Genomic DNA, 17953 nt, shown 5'->3' with positions numbered 1-17953 from the left:
GCGCCAACCAGTGGTGGGCTTCAAAAAAATTTCCTACTGGTTGGGAGAGCTCGCTTTGTGCACACATGCGCAGGGCTCAAAGTTCGCCCTCTGTATCAACGCTGGTGAGCTGTGCTGTTTATTAGCTCAGCTGATTCGCATGGCAGAGTAGATTGCCGTGCCCCAGCTGAGCTAACAAATACCAGCACAGCTCACCAACAGAATATAGGAGAGGTAAGAGCAAGGGTGGGGCCAGCCAGAGGTGGTATTTGCCGCTTCTACGAACCAGTCAGAACTGGTCTGAATCGGCTGAATACTACCTCTGGCGCCAACGGTGTCTCCCAGAGCTCAGCTATGGACACTGAACCACCAGGTCAACCACATAGGTAAAGAGAAAGTCCACCATATATGGGTCAACTTTGACGTGGGAATCTTCAGGAGGCTGACCAGAATTCTTTGCTGCTTTTGGAAGTAGGAAACCAAATGGTGAAATTCTCTACATGGGGCTACCCTTGGAGAGTATCCAGAAGCTTCATCTGGTGTGCAATGCAGTGACACAGGAAGTTTTGGGTGTCCCTAGAGGTCACCAAACTTGGCGACTTTAAGACTTGTGGACTTCAACTCCCAAAATTCCTGAGCTGACATGACTGGAGGAGGAATTCTGGGAGTTGAAGTCCACAAGTCTTAAAGTCGCCAAGTTTGGAGACCCCTAGAATGACCCACATCACATCTCTGTGACCTACTGCACATCAGTTGAGAGTTTGCCCTTCTGGTCCAAGATGCTGGTTGGAAAAGATGATAAAGCAACATATAGACTTAAAACCTGAAATATTTTTGTTGGGGATGATACCGGAAAGCTATAGCAAAGAAAAGGCATATTTAATTATTCATGTATTAACTGTAGCTGGAATAGCATTTGCTCAAAACTGGAAAAGTGAAAAGATTCCGACAGAAGAGAATGTGATCAGGAAAAAATTAGAATGTGCAGAAATGAACAGATTAACATTGGCAATTAAAGAAAAAGAACAAACTGAATAGTATATGATTTGGGAACTATTTTATCAAAGGTTGGAAAATAAACATGGAAGTTAGAAATTAAATATATGAATATAGAGAAGAAGGCGTTAAGAAGGGGATGGTTATAACAATAAGATATATCATGTATAGTAGTTTAAAATAAGAATGTAATTATTGCTGTTCTGGTAAGAAATTTGTATTAATTATAAATGTTATTGCGCAAGATATTTGTACCCAGACGACACACTTTTTAAATGAAAGATAGACTGCGAAAATATCTACAGACCCCTCACATCCCGGATATAAACCATGCCAACTCCTACCCTCAAAACGATGCTATAGAGCACTGCACACCAGAACAACTAGACACAAGGACAGTTTTTTTCCCCAAGTGCCATCACTCTGCTGAACAAATACTTCCCTCAACACTGTCCAACTAGTTACAAAGTCTGCACTACTATTACTATTAACCTTCTCATCACTCCTTATCACCCATCCCCTCCCACTTGTGACTGTATGACTGTAACTTTGTCGCTTGCATCCTTATGACTTATATTGACCGTTTCCTAGTATGATTTGATTGCTTATTGTACCCTATGACTATCATTAAGTGTTGTACCTGATGATTTTTGACTCTTGACGAATTTATCTTTTCTTTTTATGGACACTGAGATCATTTGCACCAAAGACAAATTCCTTGTGTGTCCAATCACATTTGGCCAATAAAGAATTCTATTCTATTCTAGTTTTATAAAAGTAGAGAGCTCGGGAAGTTAAGAGATAGAATTCTATTTTATTTGTAAAAAATAAAATTTAAAATTTAAAAAAAAAGATGCTGGTTTTGACCTTTTGAAGCCACGTTATCTTCTAGCTGTCAAGGTTTGAATAACACTTTATGAAGCACCATCCCCCCCAATAAGGTTAGACTGTCTCTTTAAAACACAACGGAGAAGATCCAGAAAGGGAAAGGCTAACTTTTCTGCCAAATGAATATGGGCCAGAACGATTTTTCCTCACCTCTAAAATATATTTGCAAATGTTATATTTAGCATGTTGTCTTTCCTCTGGGAATTAAAGGCTCCCTGGGCTGAAGAACAATACCGCTTAGGAAGATGTCATTTTAGCAGAGTGCACTTGGATACCCAGGCCTAGCCTTTAAACTGGAACACAATGTTGGAAATTGGAACTCAAATTGTTGGAAAGATATACCTGGCACGTTTTTTTTTTTCACATGTGGTAGACTTGCAATGCTGCAAAAAAAAAAATATTGCAGACTGATTCCAACAAATGGCGGGAGCATGCATTCCATATAAACCTGAATTATTTTCTTTTTGGAATAATATCAGAAGGATAAAAAGGAAATAATATATTTAATAGTACATGCATTGACGGCGGCTAGAATATTATATGCACAATATTGGAAAAAATGAAATTATACCTCCAGAAACGGAAATAATAAGAAAAATTATGGCATGTGCAGAATCTGATAGGTTAAACTTTAGAAATAAAAGACAAAGGAGAGTCTAAATTTTATATAAAACATGGAATGAATTTTATAAATGGTTATATAATAGAAGACAAGGTCAAAATACTAGTAGTTATGATTAGATTAATTAGTAATATTTTAATAGGGAGATTATAAATGAAGTAAAATGTATTATGTATAACAAGGATAAGTTGGATGTACTGTGCTGTATTTGCATAATTAAAATTAAATTTTTAAAAAACAACAACCTGGAACTCAACGTCAAGTTTACTGAGTTGATTATTCTCTCTTTGGCAATCTACAGGACTGCCAAAGAACCCAATTTAGAAAACCACCAATCTCAGAGAACACCAAAAACCCCAAAACAATGGAACAGCTTGCCCTTGGAAGTTGTGGGAGTGCCATCACTTGGGACTTTCAAGAAGAGACTGGACTGCCATTTGTCAGAAATGGTGTACGGTCTCCCGCTTGGGTGGGGGGTTGGACTAGATGACCTACAAGGTCCCTTCCAACTATGATTATCTGTAAAAACCCCACAGTTGTCATTGTCCTCCTACTCTTCCTTTTCCTTTTCCTCTTTCTCCTCCTCCTCTTCTCCTCAAAGCTCCCTCCTTTCTAAGCACTGGTGACGTTATCTAGTTGGGTCATGAAACATCTGCAGAAAAACCCAACCAAACTAAGAGAGCGCTTAGGACTTTACAGTTTTTAAGTTCTGTCATCACAGTTAAAATGGGTTAAATTTTGATGGTTTTTGGGGAGACAGAGACACACATGGAATGAAAGTTTGGGATAGCAGACTGCAGAAGCAGGAAAGTTGGGGACTGCCAGCCGTTCTCCCCAAAGATCCTTCCCACCCAACTTACGGTGTCACATCGCATGGAGGGGGAGGCAGAGAAGGAATAGGAGAAAATAGCAATCTCCTCGTTGAATAACAGAGTGGGAAGGGACCTTGTAGGTCATCTAGTCCAACCCCCCGCCCAAGCGGGAGACCCTACACCATTTCAGACCAATGGCTGTCCAATCTCTTCTTAAAATCCTCCAGTGATGAAGCTCCCACAACTACTGAAGGCAATTCTGTTCCATGGGTTGATTGTTCTCACTGTCAGAACATTTCTCCTTATTTCCAGGTTGAATCTCTCCTTGTTCAGTTTCCATCCATTATTCCTTCTCTGGCCTACAGGTGGTTTAGAAAATAGCTTCACCCCTTCCTCCCTGTGGCAGCCCCTCAAATATTGGAAGACAGCTATCCTGTCTCCCCTGGTCCTTCTCTTCATTAGACTAGCCAAGCCCAGTTCCTGCAACCGTTCATCGTATGTTTTAGTCTCCAGTCCCCTAATCATCCTGGTTGCTCTTCTCCGCACTTTTTCCAGAGCCTCAACATCTTTTTCATTAAACCAGATTAACTGCAACCACTTTTGAATGTTCGGCCCAGAACTGACTGTGGTTGAACTCTGGCTTAAATTTCCATATTCCAACCGTGGGATCTCCTGCTAATTAAGATTTCGCTGGAAGGGCCAACCAGGAAGTCATCAGTTAAAAACGGTGGGAAAAATACCGAGAGACACACAAACACACACACACACACACACAGCGACACACACACACACATATATACACACACAGAGAGAGATACACAGGCTTCCCAAAAGCGGTACAGTTACTGTGAGAAAAGGCAACGCGGCAGCCAAAATTGTACTTTCTGCCTCCAAAGCGGCTTTCGGATTTGAACTTCTCAAAGTTCAGCCAACATCTAATTTTAACCGTGAGTTCCAGGAGGAAGAAAAAAGCTGATGGGAAGATTTTAGAAGTTCCTTGAAGTCCTGACCTATAACAGGAAGAGAGCTGTCAGCCTCCTTGTCTGTTAGGGGGAATCCCAGGGGAGGTGACAGAAAGACCCCATTCCCACTGTAAAACAAAATAAAATCAAATAAATTTAGAAAACTCAAGTTGTTGGGTTTTTGGGGGGGTTTTGGTGGTGTATGAGGAGGTGGGCATGGCAGAAATCCATGGAGGGTTTACCCAGTTCCTCCTCTGCTTTTCCAAAAGTTTAGATTTTGCTACCATTTCATTATTTATAGGTGGCCCTCGACTTAGAACAGTTCATTTAGTGACCGTTCAAAGTTACAACGGTACAGACAAAAGTGACTTCTCACCAGTGGTGATATTCTACCGGTTTGGACTGGTTCGGGTGAACCGGTAGTAAAAAAAAATATGCTGCTGGTTCAGCCAAACTGGTATTTCTGACGATCAGCTGTGCTGCGCGATTTAGATTAGCTAGAACAGTGGTTGCCAACCAGTGGGCCAGGGACCACTGGTGGTCCGCGAGAAAATTTTGGTGGTGCGCAGAGAAATGTCAACCCCAAAGCGATTAATCCAGGCTATGCGGGAACACTATGCTGCACCACCCACATGGCCCGTGGGAACACAAGGCTTGCGTCGCTTGCATTGCGAACAACATGAAATAGTGAGGGGAGGAGGGAAAGGGGGGAGGGGGGAACTTGCCCCACTCACCGCATGTACCTCGCCTGGCCACTGGGCTGCTTCTTTCTGGTTCTTTCTTCTTCTGCTTGCATGCAAGGAAAGCAGGAAAAGTCTTTCTTTCTCTCCCCAAACTCCGCCAGAAATGAGTCTTTGGGACCCTGCAAGGCCTCCTGCTCCAAGAGGCTGCGCCAGCATGACAAGTCTCACAAAGACTCATTTCTGGCGGAGTTTGGGGGAGAGAAAGAAAGACTTCTGCTGCTTCTGCTGCTTTCCTTGCATGAAGCCAAAAGTCTCTCTCTCTCTTTCTCTCTCTCCCCTTGAGAACGGAGCTGGAGACAGTATCCTGCGATCCCAAATAAAGAATGATCGATCAGTAGGAAAATAGGGTGGGAAATTTTCCTGCAGACTTCTGGCGGGGATTTTCCCAGGGTCTCTGATCCACAGGATTTAAAATTATGAATTTGGTGGTCCCTGAGGTCCAAAAGGTTGGCGACCCATGAGCTAGAAAGCAGAAAAATCGTCGGATTTCTGGCTTTCTAGCTAATCTAAATCACGCGGCACAGCAGATCGCTCCCCTCGCTGTGGTACTTGCCTCGCCAGGAGGCTTCCCTGAGGCCCAGTAGGCAAAAAATGGGGTGCGGGGGGGCATGTGCTGCGAAAGGGAAATAAAAGCACCACCTAGCCACACCCACCCAGTCACATGACCCCCTGGCCACACCCACCTAGTCACATCCATAGTAAAAAAAATTGAACCCCACCACTGCTTATCACCCCTTTTCATGCTTAACAACCGTTGCAGCATTCCCTGTGGTCACGTGATCAAAATTCAGATCCATGGCCAAACTGACTCACGTTTATGACGGTTGCGGTGACCCAGAGTCACGCGATCCCCTGTTTTGTCACCTTCTGACTAGCAACGTCCATAGGGAAGCCAGGTTCATTTAAAGACCGCGTTATTAACTTATAACGGCAGGGATTCCCTTAGCAACGGTGGGGAAGGGCAGGAAAAGTCGTCAAACAGGGGCAAAAATTCACTTAGCACAGGTCTCGCTTAGCAAACAGAAATGTTGGGCTCAACTGTGGTTGTGCGTCGAGGACTCTCAACTGATTCCTTGTTTGACTCCTCCACCTTACTCTTCCCATCTCTCTCTTAGCGCTGATGATGTTTCGTAGTTGGGCCATGAAACGGGTGCAAGAAAACAACCAAGCTCAGAGACCCCCAGGAACCCCCATAGTTCAGTCCCAAGCTACTAATATTCTCTTCTAACAGCAACATACACACACACACACACACACACACACACACACACACACACACACAGAGAGCCTAGGAGTACCATGGACCCCACAGTCCTCCTCTTCTCCCTCCTCCTCCACTCTTCAAAACCCTCCCCCTTCTAGCACTGATGATGTTCCCTAGCTGGGTCAAGAAATGTCTGCAAGAAAACAACCAAAGCTCAGAAAGCAGCAAGGACCTTACAGTCCTCCTCCGCCTCCATTCAAAACCTACTTCCTTTGGCACTGATGATGCTACCTTGTCGGGTCATGAAACGTCTGCAAGGAAACAACCAAGCTCCGAGAGCACCAAGGTCCCCTCATTTCAACTCCGAGCTATAAATATTCTCCTTTATTGGTGACGTTTCTTTATGGTGCAAAGATATGCTTATCTATCAGGGCCAATTCTCAGGAGCAAATGCTACACCAGAAATCACATTCAAAGCCCCTTGCCCAGCTACAAAAAATTCTCCAGTTTTTTTTCTCTCTCTTTTTTTTCCCTTCTATCTCACCACATTTATAAAACCATGGAAATATTAAATTGTGGTAGGGAAAAATGCCTGGAATGAGATTTGCTGAATAGGCTACCCCGCTGAGATTTGTGTTGATGGCCGCACGTTTTGGGCGGCTGAAGAGATTACCGGGGTGCTAAACCCAAATTCCTCAAACATTCCTGTTACTTCCAAGCTGAATCGTATCCCTCTTATTCGCTCATGGGGTCCTTGCTCTCATTTGCCTGCCATTGCCATCACAAGTAGTCCTCAACTTGCGACCACAATTGAGCCCAGGATTTAGGTGGTTAAGCGAGACATTTGTTAAGTGCATTTTGCTACCGTCTTATGATTTTTCTTGCCACGGTGGTTAAGACAATCACTGCAGATGTTAAAATAGTAGCAACAGCGATAGCACTTAGACTTATATATCGCTTTATAGTGCTTTACAGTTCACCAAGGACCTCACAATCCTCTTCCTCCTCCTCCTCCCTGCACACCCCACTCCCTTCTAGCGCTGATGAAGTTATCTAGCTGGGTCATGAAACATCTGCCAAAAAACCCACCAAGTTTCAGAGAATCCCAAGAACCCCACAGTTAACCCACTTTCTTATTTCTTAGTCAACTCACTCTTTCCTGATGGACTTCTTAGAATACTATCATGGTTACCTTTATAAGGAATACAAACATCGCTCAAATCTCATTGTTTATACCCCCAAGCAGACCTTCTTGGAGGACAGAGCCTCAATTATCCTATCGGGAGGGATGCTACAACCCAGCGGGCTACATTTTTCCAATCTTTATTTTTCTCCAACCTTCAATCTTCCCTCCCCACTGCGCGATGCTTTTTAGCTCAAAAAGAGAGAGAAACGAAATGGAACCAGGGTGGCTGTGGGTAGATCCCCGAAGGACCTTTTCAAACGAGGATCCAAGAAGCTGAACCCAATCAAACCTCCCACTGACCCTGAGGTTGGTGGCCTCTTATGCAGTCCTCCAGCCAAGGCTGTGGTATCTGAAGTTGGGGGACAGTGAAGGAGTTTTGGGTGAAGACCAAAAATCCATTTTTTTTTTAAAGCAGACATCAAACGGAGGGAACTGATCGGGGTGGTATTCTACCGGTTCAGACTGGTTTGGATGAACCAGTAGTTCCAGTGAGCATTTGGCACTACTGTTTCCTGTGCTTTATTTCATTGTTTTAGAGCAGGGGTCGCCAACCTTTTGGACCTCAGGAACCACCGAACTCATAATTTTAAATCCCATGGACCAGACACCCTGGGAAAAATCCCCCCAAAAAGTCTGCAGGAAAATTCCCCACCCCGTTTTCCTACCGATCGATTATTCTTTATTTGGGATCACAGGTTACCGTCTCCAGCTCCGTTCTTGGGGGTGGGGGAGAGAGAGAGAGACTTTTGGCTTCATGCAAGGAAAGCTGCAGAAGCTGCAGAAGTCTTTCTTTCTCTCTCCCAAACTCTGCCAGAAATGAGTCTTTGCTGGCGCAGCCTCTTGGAGCAGGAGGCCTTGCAGGGTCCCACAGACTCATTTCTGGAGGAGTTTGGGGGAGAGAAAGAAAGACTTTTGCTGCTTTCCTTGTGTGCAGCCAAAAGCAGAAGAAGAAAGAAGTGGAAAGAAGCAGCCCGGTGGCCAGGCCAGGTGTGTGGGGCGAGTGGGGCAAGTTCCCCCCCTCCCCCCTTTTCCCCCTCCCCTCACTACCTTGTGTTGTTTGCAATGCAAGCAACGCAAGCCTTGTGTTCCCGCGCAGCCCGGATTAATTGCTTTGAGGGGGTGTTTTGAGGGTGACATTTCTCTGCAGACCACCAACATTTTCTCGCGGACCACCAGTGGTCCCCAGCCCCACTGGTTGGCAACCACTGCTTTAGAGCACAGCTGATTCTCATGGCAGAGCGGTTTTGCTGCGTTTCAGCTGTTTTATTCACAGGGGATGTAGTTGAAGAGCGGAAAATGGGCTTTTTCAAAACGTTGTGCGCATGCACAGGGAGCACACATTTTGCACACGCTCATTGAACCGGTTGTTACACCGATTGAATCGCACCACTGGAACTGATCTCAGGATCGGGGACCAATCCTAGCCGGCAACATCTGCTTGTTCAGATATATAAAGATGCGCAGAGAGTCTGATCTCAGGGAACTGCATGTTCTAATCTTTGCATGGAGAGGCAGGAATGTGCTAACACTGCAACGGCGCTTGGCTGTATGTTCAAAGGAGCAAAAACCCTGAATTAGTTGTTGTCTGAAGCCAGGAAACAGCTTAAGACTCTGGTTTCATCTGTTATATCTCTTTTTCACACGCAGATACACTCACATTCTCAGTGCAAATCCTGTGACAACCACGTGGCATGTACAGGGAGTTCTCGACTTATGACCACAACCGGGACTAGAATTTCCATTGCTAAGCAAGACAGTTAAGTGAGTCATGTCTGATGTTTATGACCCTTCTTTTTAGAATAGAATGGAATGGAATAGAATAGAATAGAATAAAGAATAGAATAGAATAGAATAGAACTGATATGGTGGTAGGCATTAGGAGAGAGTTTTGAAAGGTTGAAAATAAGCATTGAAGGATTATGAATTAATGTGAAATATATGCATTGAGAGATATGGTTGATATTATTAATTTTGCCTATGCTAAAATGTATGATATATTGATGCTACACTATTAATGTATTGTTGTGCATATGCAGATTGAAATAAAAAAAATTGGGAAAAGAATAGAGTAGAATAGAATAGAATAGAATAGAATAGAATAGAATAGAATAGAATAGAATAGAATAGAAACAGGAGTTGAACAGAACAGAATAGCAATAAGAATAGCAAGAATATAACAGAACAGAACAGCAATAGCAATCAGAACAGAACAGAATAGCAATAAGAATAGATCAGAACAGAATAGCAATAAGAATAAACTAGAACAGAACAGAATAGCAATAGCAATAAGAATAGAATAATAACTTTATTGTCACTTTGAATATACACTAATTGGCATACATTAAAGTGAAATTTCGTTGCATACAAAGGGTCACCACCTCCAATATACACCACATAAACTTGAATAAATAAATAAACAAATACAAAATCATGCATATACCCACATATATAATATGACACAGAGAAACAACACAGTCTAGTTCGGATGTATACATGTACATGGCAAGAAAACCGAATCTTGCGAGTTTACCAGATGGACGGCATAGGGAACAAAGTTCTCACAGAATCTGGTGGCCCTGCTACAAATACTTGGAAACCTCCTCCCAGAAGGGAGCAACAGAAACAGACTGTGAAGTGAGCGTGTGGGGTCTCTAACAATGCTTCAAACTCTAAGCATATAACGTTTATAAGCAGCATCCTGAAAAACAGAAAGCGAGCTTCCTATAATCTTCTCCACTATCCTCATCACTCTCTGTAGGGACTTTCTATCTGAGGCGCTGCTGCCACCAAACCAAACAGGGATGCAGTTTGTTAAAACACTCTCAATCGTGCCTCAGTAAAAGACCTTTTCCAACAGGGACCAAGGTTGAAAAACACCAGGGTGGACAGCCAAGGGTCCGGGAACCTTTTATTTTGATCCTTCCAGTCAGACATCCATTGGATCCCTAAATGGTCGATTTAAGGAATTTACAACTCTTTGTATTTTCATGCTGGCAATTGCTGGGCTCTCCTGACAATTTCTCAGGAGAAAGCAATTTTTTACTGGAGCAGGAAAGGCACAGGAGGTTCATATTTTGCCTGACAAATGACAGGAATGAAGAAAAGGCATCATGCGATTTGATAGGGATGGTCACTGGGCAGGAAAGACGGGAGAGGCCATCTTTTGCTGAAGTCGCCCGTTTTGAGATGATCTATCAATACAGCCCACCCGAATGGATCTTCATTTACATTCTGCAGCGACGTTGATCCATCAAGCTTTGATTAAATAAAAGGGCAAACGTCTTCGATTGAGTTTTACTGAAAATGGAGATAGTTAAGTGGATTAGCTGAGAAGCACTGTCTCAAAGGGTGAGGTCCTAGCAAACAAATTGTCGAGCAGATATTTGGGATACTTCTGGCCTGGCAAGCAACCTGTATTTGGGATACTTTTATACATACGTTGTACGTGCCAGGACGATTCTGTCTTTCGTGTGAGTTTACGACTATAGTTTAAGCTACCGTGAATTTGCAAATGAATAGAATAGAATAGAATAGAATAGAATCAAATCAAATAGAAATTAGAATAGAATTAAATCGAAAGAAATTAGAATAGAATCAAATCGAATAGAAATTAGAATTGAATAGAAATTAGAATTGAACAGAAATTAGAATAGAATTAAATAGAAATTAGAATAGAATCGAATAGAAATTAAAATAGAAATTAGAATAGAATAGTATAGCAGAGTTGGAAGGGACCTTGGAGGTCTTCTAGTCCAACCCCCTGCTCAGGCAAGAAATCCTATACCACTGTTGGCGAACCTTTTTGGCACTGAGTGCCAAAATGGGAGCACGTGCGGAGGTGAGGAGTGCCGGAAACCGGAAGAGCAGCTCCTCGGCACACATGCATGTGCCAGGAAACTGGTCTTCTGGTTTCTGGGTGTGCATGCATGGCAGTCATCTGGTCTTCTGGTTTCTGGCTCGCATGCACGTGCAAAGACCAGCTGGCTGGCGTGCATCAGGGGTGGGATTCTACCAGTTTGCACCTATTCGCTAGAACCGGTTGTTAACATTCTAAGCAGTTCAGAGAACCGGTTGTTAGAAGAAATTACTGGACTAATCCTGTAAGGAAGGCAGGAAGGAAGGAAACATTCTGGAGTTGCTTACAGAAACTGCCTCTCCATTGACCCTTATTACATTCTTGGCATGACTAGACTTCCTGTCTCAGGAACTTCCCTGGAGTTTTTCCCCACTCCTTTGCTGGTACTTTGCTCCTGTGGAGTGACCATTCAAAGTTACAATGGCGCTGAAAAAAGTGACTTATCACCGTTTTTCACATTTATGACTGTTGCAGCATCCCCACAGTCAGGAAAGGCCAGGCGAGGAGATGCGTGCCTCGATGTGAGTGATACTGAGTTGGCCACGCCCAGCCATGTGTACCCAGTCACATGACCACCAAGCCATGCCCACCAACTAAGCCACACCCACAGAAGCGGTTGTTAAAAAATTTGAATCCCACCCCTGGCGTGCATGCATGTACGTGTGCACCGGGGAGCTGCCCTTCCAGTGTCCAATGTTCCAGCTATCTGGTGCACATGCGCACGCCGAAACTGAAAGAGTAAAACGGGTAACGGCTAGCGTGCCCAGAGAGATGGCTCTGCCTGCCATTTCCGGTATGCGTGTCAGAGGTTCGCTCTCACGGCTCTATACCATTTCAGGCAAATGGCTGTCCTCTGAATGTCCAATCTCTTCCTTTTTCCTCATTTTTCAACTACAGTGGTACCTCAGTACTCATCGTTAATTGGGTCCAGGAGATGTGATGAGCACCAAAAACAACAAGGACCAAACCAAATTTTCCCATAAAGAATAATGTAAATAAATTCAATGCATTCCCAAACCAAAGACAATGCCTGTTTTTAAGGTAAAAACCTAGGGTTCTACATCATTCCTTTACATGGGAAATAAACCTAAAAATGAACAAATTAAATAAAAACTCCCGTTTAACTTTACTGATGAGGAAAAAAAAGTGCAAAAATAACAGATAATCAGAGTTCTCACTCAGCAGCGTAAATTCTGGGCTCAGTTGTGGTTGTAAGTTAAGGACTACCTGTATAGGCGTTTTTCCCCATTCCCATCTATTCGCAACTTTTTGCCTCAATTGAAGTCAAGGCTAAGCCAACTTGACTGGCTACCCTACAGCCAAACATGTTCTAAGTTCTGCTTTTCACATATACTGTCTTTACCTAATATAAGAGAATATTAGAGAATATTTGTAGCTCAGGGTTTGAGCTGTGGGGTCCTTGGTGCTCTCAGAGCTTAGTTATTTTCTTGCAGATGTTTCATGACCCAACTAAGTAACATCATCAAGACTGGAAGAGAATGGGGTTTGCTCTCACTTTATTTGTTAAATTTATTCGCTGCCTATCTTGTCGTGGGGCTCCTCTAGGTGGCTTATATAATAGTGGCGACCATAATAGTAGATTTTGTTTATCTTTTTTTAATGGTATAGCTCTATAGTTTTTAAAAATATAAATCAAAATGGAGAGAAGGGGAAGGAGGCGAGGAGAAATAGCAGAAGGATAGAGGGGAAAGAAAAAGAAAAGGAGACAAAGAAGGAGAAGGAAGAGAGAACGAGAAGGGAAGGAGAGAAGAGGAAGGAGAGGAAGAAAAGGAGAAACAGGAGGATAGAAGGAGGAGGAGGAAAGAAGGAGAAAGAGAAGGTATGAAGAAGGAGAGAAAGGGAAGGAGAAAGAGAAGAGGATGGAGAAAGATGGAGGAGGAGGAGAGAAAGAGAAGGACAAGGAGGAGAAGGAGGAGGAGAGAAATAGGAGGAGAAGAAAAGGAGGAAAGAAGGAGAATTAGAAGGGTACGGAGAAGGAGAAAGAGAAGTGGGAGGAGAAAGATTAAAAAGGAGGGGAGGAGAGAGAAGGACAAGGAGAAGGAGCAGAAGAGGAGGGGGGGAAGAAGAGGAAGAGAAAGAAAGGAGGAAGAGGAAGAGGAGAGGAAGAGAAGAATAAAAGGAGAGGCAGGAGGATAGGAGGAGGAGAGATGAAGGAGGAAAAGAAGGAGAAACAGAAGGGTAAGAAGGACAGAAAGAGAAGGAGAAACAGAAGGTGGAAGGAGGAAGATAAAGGAGGAAGGAGGGAGGAAAAATAAGGACAAGGAGGAGAAGGAGAAAGTGAGAAGGAAGAGAAGAGGCAGAAGGAGACCAGGAGAAGAAAGATGTCATTCAACACGCTAAGAAAGGCCTAAACAAATGTTTAATTCCCAGGCCTTTTCCTTCCTTCCTTTTTTTTAAAAAATAAATAAATCCATGTATTCATTTCTCTCTCTCTCTTTCTCTCTCCCTCCCTCTCTCTCTCTCCCCCGTCCTCAATGTTCCCTCTGCTCTGGAATGCCCTTCCCCTTCCCCCCCCTTCCCTCTCTCTGGCTTTCTGGGTTATGTGAAAAAAGCCCATGCCAAGCCAGCCTGTTGGAGTGGCAGCAGTTCTCTCCAGGCTGCACGTGACATGTCCTTTGACGTACTGTGTGGTCAAGAAGGCAGGCAGGCTGGAAAGGGATTGCACAGGGCCTGTGTGTGTGTGTGTGTGTGTGTGCGTTTGCGTGCGACTGTGACTGTGTGTGTGTTGGTGTTGGTGTGTCGTATCTGACTGCAATCCAAGCCTTGCACTTCAGCTTCCTGACCTGGCAGCCATTCAGAGAGACCCCACTAAGTGCTATTTCCTAAATACGCCAGCTTTTCATAACAGGCTTACCACGTTCGGCTTTCTTTTCCTTTTTTCCCCATTTAAAATAAGTAAATAAATACATTTTCTTTCTTTCTTTCTTTCTTTCTTTCTTTCTTTCTTTCTTTCTTTCTTTCTTTTTTTTTAACAAGCCCTCGTTTGAAACACACAGAGAGAGAGAGAGAGAGAGAAACTGGACTGCTTTCGCGGAGGCCTCCTCGCATTTGGAAGCCATCAAAACCCTGAACTCTAAACCTAAACGTTGTTGTTGTTTTTAATAACTTGTAATCGGCCCTCCGCGTTCCAGATGAAAAAGGAGCAAAAAATAAAATAATAAAAACACTTTATAGTTCTGGAGTTACAAGGTTTTAATTGCCTTTTTAAGAGCAGGGATGCTTCAGAGCTCCCCCTGTTTTAGTTTTTATTTTTTTTATTATAATAATAATAATAATAATAATAATAATAATAATAATAATAATAATAATAATAATAATAATAATAATAATAATAATAATAATAATAATAAAAAAAGAGCAGGCCGGATCTGTTTCTTGATAGCTGGTAAACCATCTCAGCTATTTTTATGAGATTTCTCTTCCTTCTTTTTTTTCCCCCCACTTTTTTCTTTCCCTGTTTTCGGCCTCTCACCTCTCACCGCTGGGAAGCAACGGCCTCGATTTTTTTCGGCCGTGTCCCTTATAAAGGCATCGGTGGCTTTTCGTTGGGTGGGTGGATTAGGGGGAAAAAAAGGGCTCAGAGTCAAAAATCGAGGTCTATAAATAAAGAGGCGAGAGGATGGCGACGGAGACGTGGCTGTGTTTTTTCCTTCTTTTATTTTTTATTTTTTGCAAAAGGGAAGGTCCCAGGCATCTGGCTAAGCGGCTCCTTTAAGGAAACTAGATTTCTAAACATTATTCTTTTGCGCCGGGCTTGTGGAGCAAGGGGAAGAGAGAGAACTGGCAGGGCCCTTTCGGCCGTTTCTCGGCTCCGCTTTAAACAGGTTTCGCTTCCATATAAGGGAGATAACGTTTTGGGGGTTAAAGCGCCAGGCTAGAAAGCAGGGAGGCGGCGAGTTCTAGTTCCACCTTAGGCATGAAAGCCGTTTGGGTGACTTTGGGTCAGATAGTTTCTCTCTCTCTCTCTCTCTCAACACAACTCACCTCACAGTGTTGCTTCTGTGGGGAAAATAAGAAAAGGAAAGTGTATTGGATATGTTCGCCACCTTGAATTATTTGCAGAAATAATAAAGGCAGGATGCAAATAAATAAATAAAAAGTAACACATAACATTTGGATGGAAGGGAAGAGTCGGTTTTAAAAGGGTTTCCACCAGGGAGATATATATATGATATATAAATGGTATATAAATGGTGTTTTTCATCTCACTTAAACAATATATATATTGTTTAAGTGAGATGAAAAACACCATTTCTGCCACTGAATTAAGCTCAGGATCTGTGGTAGGGGGCTTGGCTCAAGCCAATTGGAAAAGTTTTGCTTTGCTGTATGCAACAATTCTGCCAAAGGAAAATAAAAATAAAACCCTGAAAGGATGCCTGAGAGATTGTCTGGCACATGTGCTTGGCGTTGGGGAAATACATCACCCATTCCATTTCACACAGGACTGACCAGACTGGAACCTGATATCTGTTGAAAAAGTTTTGCTCATTTCCCAAACTCTATAATTTGCCTTCTTTGCAGCAAAATTCCAGTGAATGTTGGGATATTTATGTATTTGTTTTAATCCTGCCTTTATTATTGGTTATAAACAAGGCGATGGCCATATCTAATACTCATTTTTCCTCCTGTTTTCCTTACGACAATAACCCTGTGAGGTGGATTGGGTTGACAGAGAAGAACTGGACCAAAGCCATCCAGCTGGCTTTCATGGCTAAGGTGGGACTAGAACTCACCGTCTCCTGGTGATTGGCCCGAAGTCACCCAACTGGCTTTCCAACCAAAGGTAGGACTAGAACTCAGGTGTTTCATTACCCAAACTAGGTAATATCACCCGCTCAGCTTTCATGGCTAAGGCAGGACTAGAACTCACAGTCTCCTGGTGATTGTCCCAAAATCACCCAGCCTGCTTTCATGCTTCAGACAGGACTATAACTCCCAGTCTCCTGGTGATTGGCTCGAAATCACCCATCTGGCTTTCATGCTTCAGACAGGACTAGAACTCCCAGTCTCCTAGTGATTGGCTCAAAGTCACCCAGCCGGTTTTCATGCTGAAGATTTTTTTTTAAAAAAAGTCTATTTTCGGTTTTAAATTGGAGGAGGTATTCATTTGCTTTTATTTAAACCTCTTTTCGTTTATTTTAAGACGGGATTTGAGTGCTGGAAGCTGCCCCAAGTGCTAGGCGGTGATAGGATGGAGTATAAATTAAACACAAATTGAAGGAGGTGTTTGTGGTGCATTTTCAGCGCAGGCAACAATGAATTTATCCCTTCGTGAAAGTGAGCGCCAAGAAGAGGTACACCTCATTCCTATTCTCACGTAACACATGAACACACATGCGAGAACAAAGGAAAAGAGACGAATGACCGCACTTCTCCCTCTGCTCAAATACTGCCCAGTTCTTTTTGTTTTGTTCCCAAATTTTAGATATTTTATTTTTTAAAAAATCTTATCCTTCAAGATTGTAATCATTTGCTGCTCCAGGAATTGCTTAATTGGCAATGGATCAAATTTAGGGCAAGCCAAACAAAAGAAAATTGAATTGTTGAAGGCCACCCGTTGGAAAAAAAGGGCTGAAACTGTGCCTACCAGATGTGGATGGACTCCATGTTTGCTTGCTTGACTTGAAAGGGGATATTTATTAATGAAATTTATATAGCCCCCTCCTGCTAAGCCTTAAGACAACCCGGAACAATCCTGATGCACTGCAAAATTCTCAGGAAATTCTTAATACAGCATCCCCAATCAGTGCCTTCTAGATGCCTTGGGATACTTCTGGATATTTAACCGCAGAAGAAAAAAACAGGAGATATCTACAACAGACAGTGTAAAGTCTGCAACATCCGCTATGTAGGACAAACAGGCGGAAAACCAGCAGAACGCATCCATGAACACCAATTGGAGTCAGAAATCATGATGAAAACTCCTTAACTGCACAACATGTGGACTCAACCATAGTTTCAACTGGGAAACTGTAAGCAATCTAGATCAAGCCAAGTCCAAAAATTTCAGAGAATTCCTGGGAGCCTGGCACTCAGACAAATCGGCCATCAACAGACACATAGAAGTAAACAACATCTACACGGCATTCAAAAGAGACAATCGAAAAGGTAAAACACCTCCTGACCATCAATCAGTACACAGATAAGCCAATATTAACATCGAGATTAAAACCAGAAAAGTAATCAAATAGTAAACAACAGCCTAATCACCAAGAACACTCCCACCAACACTGATAAGGCACGTTTATAAGGTGTATAAATCTAGAATAACCCCACTCCTCTCTAGCACTGATGATGTTCCCCAGTTGGATAATGAAACATCTACAAGAAAACAACCAAGCTCAGAAAGCACTAAGGATCCCACCCTTGAGATTGCTGAAAAGTCAAAAGCATTAAACCTGGAAACAGCAGAACATGGAAACAATGTGCTATATCAGGCTAGGTTTCAAGCAAGAGTCAGAAAAGACTCGATTGTCCAAAACAAGATGTTTATCAAGTTTTAGAGTGAACTTTTGCTGTTGCTATTATTTTAGCTTCTCAGCTTGCCAACAAACTTGTGGGGAGGGAAAGGGGAGATGGAATGTAGACTCTGGACATCAAGAAAACAGCCGTGAGAACCAAGGACATTTTTGGCAGGTGTTTGCCAGAGCCAAAGACTTTTTCTCAGAACAATACAATGGG

General features: G+C 42.9%; 1 protein-coding gene and 1 long non-coding RNA gene across 5 annotated transcripts in view; one reads left to right on the top strand and one right to left on the bottom strand.

The window, feature by feature from the left end:
- The window catches only part of BCAS3 (BCAS3 microtubule associated cell migration factor), a 604042-nt gene that overhangs the window by 114954 nt on the left and 471135 nt on the right, over positions 1–17953 (bottom strand). The gene's annotated exons all lie outside the window — the stretch shown is intronic.
- The window catches only part of LOC148127496 (uncharacterized), a 37413-nt gene that overhangs the window by 1391 nt on the left and 18069 nt on the right, over positions 1–17953 (top strand). The window contains exons 2-3 of one of the 2 annotated variants that reach the window (XR_015741873.1): positions 9040–9153; positions 14246–14440. This is a non-coding gene — a long non-coding RNA (uncharacterized LOC148127496). Of the gene's footprint in view, positions 1–9039; positions 9154–14245; positions 14441–17953 lie in introns of those variants that run through there. The other variant, XR_015741872.1, reaches the window with a different exon arrangement.

The sequence above is a fragment of the Pseudonaja textilis genome, chromosome 1 (genome assembly GCF_049901715.1).
Source record: "Pseudonaja textilis isolate UNSWEBS1 chromosome 1, rPseTex1.2, whole genome shotgun sequence".
NCBI classification, from domain to species: Eukaryota; Metazoa; Chordata; class Lepidosauria; order Squamata; family Elapidae; genus Pseudonaja; species Pseudonaja textilis.
This window is presented reverse-complemented; position numbering and strand designations above follow the sequence as displayed.